The 9035-nt window shown below is 43.7% G+C and overlaps 1 pseudogene; it reads right to left on the reverse strand.

Moving 5' to 3' along the window:
- Positions 1 to 1850: 1850 nt before the first annotated feature.
- LOC102491897 (40S ribosomal protein S8 pseudogene) lies at positions 1851 to 9022 on the reverse strand (annotated as a pseudogene).
- Between the last annotated feature and the right edge of the window lie 13 nt (positions 9023 to 9035).

Genomic DNA, 9035 nt, shown 5'->3' on the forward strand with positions numbered 1-9035 from the left:
TTCCTGCTGTTATCTGCTCCATTCAGCCACCTCCGACCTGTTCTTCCACTCACCTCTCCTACTTTCCTGCTTTTCTCTACTCCTTCAGGGCCCTACCTCTCCTATTCATTTCCTCCTTCCCCTGAAGAGGGTCTACAACCTCTTTGCTGTCCTATCAAATATTCCCCTTCCCACCAGAAGGGACTGGTCATGGGATGATGTTACTTTGCCATGGGATGCTATCCCTAGGCACCTTTTCCTTGTCTGTCTCTGGACCGTCTACCTTCCTGACTATTCCACTCCCGTTGTCTTCATCAAGTCCTCAACCTTCGTCCACACTCCTCTCCAACACAGCTGTCCTCAGAGGTCCAGCCTTGCTGCTCCTACCTTTGATTCACACGTTCCTGAGTACTCTTACTTCCTCCTAGATCCCAGGGCTAGTTCCCTCCTAGTCACTCCAACTAGAAGTTTCCATATCGCTCCTCCCTCTTGTTTTTCCTCCCCCTCACTTCCCACATGCAAATGATCCTTAAACCATAAGCATCTTTCAGTCCTTCTCCTTCTCTAGGTACCCAGCTGCCTCACTGTCTGGTTTAGGCTTCAGGATTTCTGCTATTGTCAACCCCTTTGGCCTCTTTATGCAGCCAATGCCATGTTCTTTTCAAAACTGGATCTGATCATTCCTTTTTGGCAATTGGAAATCAGCCATTGTCTTTCTATCTATCCCGTCAGACTTCCCAGTATCTCTGGAAAACATTGAAGACACAAGACAAATGTAGATTTTTCCATGCAGTGCATCTATTTTAACAAAAGATTTTGAGTATGGGAGTAGAATTTTTAATCTGGACATCTACAAATTGTTAACAAAAATTTTGTAGTAAAATCAACTCATACACATCATGGAGGACAAAGGAAGTTCATGAGATATTTTTAACATGTAAGAGGAGACTGCAAAAATATTTTCTGCTTTGAGAAGACCTTTGGGACCATGTTCTGGGTCTCCTGAGAAAGTTAGCACACCATCTCCTTTGCCATTATGAGTACTCGATTGAAAATGTTCAAGGGAAATAGAGTCCTATGGATAAAGTTAAATCTCTATGCTTCCGCTCCATGTCCACCTTTCCAGTCCCATATTCTGCTATGGGCTGTCATGTCTAACTATTTCAGTTTCTTCACATTCACTACTCCAATTCTCCTACCTGGAATGACTTTCCAGCATCCTCTTTTGACAAAGTCTCCTCATGCTTAGAATTCAGTGTTGTTGCTATCTCCTCCAGGAACCATCCCAAAATCTCTTAAAGCAGAGTCTGTTGTCAATGCCCTTCCCGTGTTCAGGACCCTTGACTTGCATGGTGCGCTGTGATGACTTGCTTACCCGTATGTCTTCCCCCTTAGCTTGTGATGTATGCGTAATTGTACCTCCAGAGGCTAGAATAGTGCTGCACGTAGGTTTAAGAAATGGTGGGGGGGGGGGGGGGGGCAGGAATGAGGTGATCCTTTATAACAGGTGCAAAGGCCACTGAGAGGGGAAGAAAGAAAGAAATGTATATTTCAGGGGGGAAAAAAAGAGTCACCATCACACCAGCCTTTTCTTCACTGCAGCACTGCAGTATTTGAGTGCTCCTGGCGGCTGGCTAGTAGGTGTGGCCTCCCATACCTTCACCGCTGACCTTCCCTTATTTTATTTACTTATTTATTTTTGGACAAGGTCTTATGTCATGATCTTTCCAAGTTGCTGGGAGGATAAACATGCCACATCTGGCTTTGTTCTGTTTTTCTTTTTCTTTCTTTCCTTTTTTTTTATTTTTTATTTTATTTTATTTTATTTTATTTTTTTACATGAATGAAGACAGAAAGATGTACATGCCTTTTCAGGCCTTGATTTTCCTCAGGTAGAACTCCAGCCCCTTGCCCACTAGCACACAGCCATCTGCTCTGTAACACTAGCCTGGTCTGGATGCCATGCACACAAGAAGCTTGCCCTACTGGAACTGCTCCTCCAGGAGAATGCTGATTTGGTTTTCTTTTTCCTTTTATCATATTTCTTCTGAATTTTCTTTGATCGCTTTCTGTTTAAAATCTCTTTATCCTTGGGAGTCAGCTCAGTCCCTTTCTTGCCACCCAGGGGCAGTGCATAGTGGGACTCGTACACTGTGGGTGCAATGTGCTGTCAATGAGTACGATGCAGTTCTTCACTACGGTCTTGGTGCAGACCAGTTCGTTATTGGATGGATTGCAGACAACATCGAAGATTTGCGTTTTGAGTGTACAACACTCTGAACTCCAGGGAAAGCTCCCCACCTCCTGCCTCTGGGTTCTGTATTTCTTGTTACCTCTCCCCAGGCAGACCGTGTATGCAGCAGGGGCCCACCTCAGCTCACAGTTCCGCTTCTTGTAGTAGGACTTTCTCTTGCCCCTTGTCTTGCAGCATTTGTGCCAGTTGTCCTGAGAGCTAACCACTGCTTGGTACTGGCTGGAAAGAAGCACATCTGACTTTGTAGAGTGGGTGGGGAATCGAACCCGGGCCTCCCATGCGGCCTCAGCCTGCCAAGAAGCAGCATTTACCAGCTCATGCTACTACTACCAAGGCTGTGCCTGACCTATCCTTCTTGACATCATAATTTCCCACTCTTCCCAGTGCTCCAACATATTGGTGTTTTAGTTAGAGCAAAGCCTAGCCTCTGGGGATCTTTCTGTGTTAGGGCACCTTTCTCCTCTTTGAATCCTTTCCATCCTTGAGGATTAATGCAAATTGTACCTTCTCTGTGAAGCCCTTCCTGGCTATTTTAACCCTCATAATTTTTTTCCCTCTTAACACCTACAACACTTAAGTTCTTATTAGAATTTAATTACACACGTCTTGAATTTTATAACTTTTATTGGCTTTCTTTATTATAGAAGTAATACATTTATATTAGAGAAAATTTTTAAAAAAAGCAAACACTTAAGCCAAAGAAAAACCGCTCATAAGATCTTCATCTCAAGAAAACCACCTAAATACTACATGTATATTCTTCCAGACTTTTTTCTATCGATGCCTAGGCAATGTTTCTACTAATGGGATCATACTTTAAATTCTACTTAAAAATTGTTGTTCCAACATACTAATAAAACATTAATAAGTCAATACGCATATTTTTCAACATCTTTATTTATTTTTTTTTTGAGAGGTTTTTTGCTACAGGGTGCGTGCGCTCGCCAGAAAGACAGAGAGAGACAGAGAAATAGAAAGCAAGAAATCACCCCCCCAGGGGAGATGGCCATGCTGCAATCCCTTCTCCTCCATTCTCCTCTTGGGATCTTAGGCATGCACATACACGCACCTGGCGTGAGTTTAAGCCACCGGGTCCGGGACTTGAACCACGGTTGACTACATGGGAGTCCAGCGACATAGCCATTACGCTAACTGCTGGTCCCTTCCACATCATTTTTGAGGAATCCATGATATTCTATTTTATATACAAACCCATATTTATTTAGCCAATCCTACACTATAAGGCATTTAGATTTTTCTATTTTCCTTTTTGCTACCATACCAAAAAATAAAACTTTCTGTAATTCTTATTTTTTTATTGGTATAAATTCCAATAAATACAATTCCTATGTAAGTAATTTTAAATATGATTAATTATAAGGAATATATTGAAACAATAAAAGTAAATATAAAAATCAATGCATTTGTTCATTGTTTCGTGTATATTAATTTTGACTACTTACCTGGATTTTTAAAAGTTTCTTGAGAATAGGGTTCAATGTTTTCTAATTTTTTCATATCTCATCAGCATAACAGGTGCTCATTCATGAATAAGCTATTTTAATAAGTTAGTTTATTTCACTTAAGTTTTCAGTAATAGAAGCATCGATTCTTTGTTGTAGAAGCAGATCTTGGGATATGTCACTATAAACAGAGATATAAGAACCTTGCTTCTCCTCAGAGACAATTTCCAAAGCTTTCCCTAAGAATTAATGTCATTTTTGGAGAGACAGAGATGACACAAATAAGAGAGATGTACAGTCCAAAGGAGAAAGGCTGCCAGTCAAATTTAACTATAACTGCCAGGAATTTTGCATGATCCTCGTTAACTTGGTAAACTACAATGCTCTCTAGTTTAATATACACTGATTGTTTTTCAAAACTTCTGTGAGCTTGTACAATGAGACATAACTCTTCTCAGTGGTGGTCTGTCCACCAAGACTCCAGCAGTGACTCCACGGCTGTCTGTGCTGAGTAGTCCTGCCATGTCTCCTGGCACTGTCTTCACACCTTCTCTGTTCTCTCTTCTCCTCCACCATCAGCTGATAATCCCTCTCCCTAACCCACTTGGAAAATGGAATCACATTTGGACAAGGGTTCCCCATGCTTCCATCTCTACATTCCTGACTCCACGCATGTCCCCTCCTGTTGCTTGGGATCAACTGGTCCTACTCTTATGCAAGGTTTTACTCTCCAACTCAAAAAACGTCACCCTAGAAATCATCCTCTCTCTCTTCACATCCAGTTTCCCCTCTTGATATGCTTTTTCCGTCAATGAGTTCTAATTTCTTCCATTGCCCTCTCCTCATTTCCTCATTTTCTTTCTCACAACGAAGTCCCTCTGAAGAGTGGTCTACATTCTCTGCTTCTATTTCCTCTCCTCCCACCCTCTCAGATCCACTCTAACCCGGATTCATCTCTACTACCTCCTCTGTTCAAGACACCAATGACCTCCAGGTCATCAAACTGGAAAGCCAATGTTGTGGTCTCATCTCCTCTGGCCCATCGGCAGTATGGGCACAGCTCATTACTCACTCCCTGCTTTTCAAATCATTCCCTTTCACTCAGCTTCCAAGATTACTCATTGCACTTTCCTGTTTTCTCTTGCTGGATGCCGCTTCTCAGCCTCCTCTACCAGGTCCTCCTCCTTTTCTTCTTCTTCTGACCTCTTAGTTTTGAAACAGCCAGGTGTTAATCCTCAGAGCCTTCTTTTCTCTTCTCTTCTCCACCCATGTTCCCCACTGCTCTCTGTTGGTATCACAGAGATTACTGTCTCTGGTCTGGATCTCTCTCCTGAATTTTAGATCCCTATGTCTGATTGCCTAGATTTCTAATAGGCATCTGAAATTTACTATATCCCAAACCAACTACCTGAGGCTTCCCCCCATACGTGCTCCTCCTATAGCCCTCTCTATTTCTATAAATATGATCTCCATCAAAGAGCTGCTCAGGCCAAATTTTGGAATTTCCTTAGACTCTTCTTTCTCTTGCATCCCACAATTGCATCATTTATAAATCTTATTCATTCTACTTAAAAAAATATATCTAAATTCCACTTGTGGCTGTCATTGTAGACCAAATTACTGTTACCTCTCTTAGACTATACCCATGGCCTTCTACCCGGTCTCTCTGCTCCCATTCTTGTCTTCCCCTCCACGAAACAGAGTGAGTGTTTAGGAGTCAATGACAGATAATGTTCTTTTTCTTCAGAAACCCTTATAAATGTCTTCTCATTTCACCTAAAATGAAAGGCTTTTGGCTCTCCTTCTGACACTAACTTTGGTTACTTTCCTTCCTGCTCTTCTGCATCAGTCACTGGCCTCTTCGTTGTTGTTTACGCTGTTACATCTGAAAAGCTTTTTCTCCAAGACAGCTACAGAGGTCTCCCCTCCCTTCATTCATTGCTCTGCTCAAATGTTCCCTCAACAAGGAAGACTGCCCTGACCTGACCACACAATCTAAGAACAGCCCCACCCCGTCACTCCTGAGCTCCTTTACCTAGTTTGTTGACTTTCATATCACTCTCACACCAGCCATCATAACATGCACGAAATTGCATTCTATGTATTTTGGGTCCATTGTCTCTCTCCCTTCTCCATCCCAATCTCATCACGAGAATGAGAATTCCATGGGGGCAGAGGCTTTGTTCTACTCATGGTCACGTCCCAGCCTGTAGAACAGCACCTACCACATAATAGGTGGTTCAACATTTGTGGAGCAAATCACTGCTTAACACTATTCAAATTTCATCAGTCCTCCGAAGTGTTGCCTATGCAGTAATAAACTAAGGTTTTATGGTTTAGGGATACTTCTTAACATCTGGTTTTGAAATAATAAATGTTAGTCATATTTCTGAAAAATCTGTCTCAATGAGCATACCTCAGTCCTTCTCAACAGAACATCCTTCAACACACTGGCTTTCTCCTGGCATTGGTCTTCCTCCTCTCAGCATCTCACTTGGTTCTCTTTTGTCAGATAGGCTGTCTGACCTGCCATGCCTTATTTAAGGTACTGCCTTTAACATTCTACCTACTATTTTGCCTAAGAAACACCATTATATCATCTCAGCATCATCAGATGCTGTGTAAGGTGCTGGGGAGCAAGAAAATTGAAGACTTGAGTGGCGCCCTCAACTTTCTTCTTTCTTTTCTTATCTTTTTGTTTCTTGCCTATTTTATTATTATTATTTTCTGTTTTATTTTTACAAAGGCAAGGAGATATCTAGAAATAACACTGAGTGACTTCAATGTCATGGTACAAAGTTATTTTTCCAGGAAACTATATCACACTTAGAAATGCACCACAGATGAAGCCTACATTCTGAATCAACCACACATGTAATTATATAGGGGAAAAAAAAGTGTATGAGAAAGGTTGAATGTTCAGGCACAGAAAAGAAACTGACCTCAACTTAGGTTACTGCCAAGAACACAGAGATGAAAAGACCTGCATCTGCTTCACACTGTAAACACCTGAAGTGTCTGAGTAGGACCACAAACCCAGAGGATGGCCGACACTCATGACGAAGGTATTAAGGTTGTCCACAGCGTACCTTCTGTGGTGGTACTGTTAAAAGAGTATCCACGGAGGACCAGCAGGTGGCATCGTGGTTAAGGCACTAAACTCCCACATGGCTGACCCTGTGGCTTGAAAATCACACCAGGTGTGGGAGTACGGATGTCCAAATCCTGAAAGGAGAATGGAGGAGAGGGGATTGTGGCGTAGCCATTCCCCTGGAAAGTGATTTTTCACTTCCTCATTCCTCACCTCCCTACCCCTTTGCAGGTTCCCTATAGCCAAAAAACAAACAAACAAACAAACAAAAAATGAGAGAGAGAGAACATAGCACTTGATTTAATTACCATTCTCATTTCATACATTTCTGAATATATTTTTTTTAGAATTTAACTCAAATAACTCACTCCTGACTATTAAAACGAAAATGAAATAATGAATTCTCAAACAGACTTCAAGCTCCTCTTAGACAGATTTGTGTCTTACTCATAGCCATGAAGCTGCATGACGGAACTAGCGGGCATAACCTCAGAGGTCTGCGAAGTCTAGCTCAGTCTCCTCAAATGACTCAATAATAATACAACCTATCAGCTGTATTAGCTTAGTTTCATTTCTACTTTCTGCGTCACTTCAGCATTGAGAATTTCAAACTAAAATAACTTCAGTCTGAATCCAGGAGGACAGACCAGTTGAAAGAACCTGTTAGCCTTCATTGTATCCATCTGGGACTAGAATTCAGGAGACCAGATTAGCTTGCAGCAGTGTGGCTCTGTCATCCACTTCCACCGCGAAATGCTCAACTCCATTCAGAGCTGAGCAGCCTGGAAAAGAAATGAATTTACACAACCCTCATAGGGATGTTCTCAAGCCTGGCTCTTGAGAAAAACGTTTATTGGTACTATTAAAATGCATAAAGTTATCTCACTGACACATACTTACAAGAATGAAGAATGCAGAAACAACCATCCATAAGACCATAAAAAAGAGAGAGAGAGAGAGAGACCCAGCCAGGAAAGACCAGGGATCAGTATTCTGTGCTTGACAGGGTGGCCAGGCAGGGACCTGAGAAGCTGGTAGGGACTTGTCCCAAGGGGCATGGGACTAGTAGCCAAGAGACTGAGCTTAGACTGAGCTCTTAAGACTTTTCTACTTCTGAAATCAGGAGGGGTTTGCAGTGAAAATCTCCCAGGCCAGTGCCAGACCTGCACCTAGAGGTTCTGCTCTGCGTTTAGGAAACTTAGCGCAGCAGCTTCAGCTTCTTTCCCCTTGGCTAGCTTTCCACGCAGACATTCCAAATGGGCCTTTAAAAACTCTGCCCTCAAAAGAACGTGGTTCAGAGCAACACTTCACATGGTATCATAAGACTCCCAGGGCAACGCTTCACTGCTTCCTCAGCATATGCCAGTGCCCATTTTACAGGGGGGATTTATGATCCTTCTCTCAGTAAAGCCAGCCAAAGTTTTATAATATTCATTAAAAATCAGCACCACATGTAATAATATGGAATACTGCCTGTACACAAGGGGGCCAAGTTATAGGAAGGGAAACACGGCAGAATTTCCTGGCCTTAGCAAGGGGTAAAGTTGCAGGCACCAGCACAACTCTCACAACCTTACTTTACTGCACATGTACATTCTGCCTAAGTCCTGATTACTCTCTTTCAAGCCCCCATCAACACAAAGCTTTCTTCTGACAGGGCAGCCACACGATGGCTTTAAAGTGCAGCAACAACACCCTGGCAGCCTCCGGAGGACAAAGTGGCTGGAACGCAGTAGAAGCCCAGGCTGGAGCTGGAGAGGTTGCTTTTTAATCCACGCTTCACAACTGATCGCGCTCTTTCCAAAATCCTGGCGAGGGGGCTTAGAGGCTCGTTCTGAGGGGCAGGTCAAGATTCTCCTGAAAAGGATTCAAGCACCAACATCACTACTGGGTCGGGGCCTGCTCATCCTCTCCCCATCCCCCCCCTCCCAAGAGGGAGCCGTGTCAGCTTGGTGAGGGCCCGTGGAGCATCTCTTCCCTTCCTTCCAGGGAGACGCTGGCCACCTAGGAGACCCGGGTCTCCAGGTCTGGCTCCCCCGACGCTGTGTGTAGTGCCTTGGACTCCGACTCCCTCCCCACGTACAGCGCCAGCTCCTCTCCACTCCTCGCCGGCCCCCCAACCTTGGCTTTTCGAGGCCGGGCAAAGCCAGATCGAGCCGGACGGTCAACCCGGCCAGGAGTAGGGGGCTCTCCTGGCCTCCCCGCCGCACAAAGCCGGGGGATCGGCAGCGGCATGGAGGCCGGCCCC

This window comes from Tupaia chinensis, unplaced genomic scaffold (assembly GCF_000334495.1).
Source record: "Tupaia chinensis unplaced genomic scaffold, TupChi_1.0 Scaffold000478_3, whole genome shotgun sequence".
NCBI classification, from domain to species: domain Eukaryota; kingdom Metazoa; phylum Chordata; class Mammalia; order Scandentia; family Tupaiidae; genus Tupaia; species Tupaia belangeri.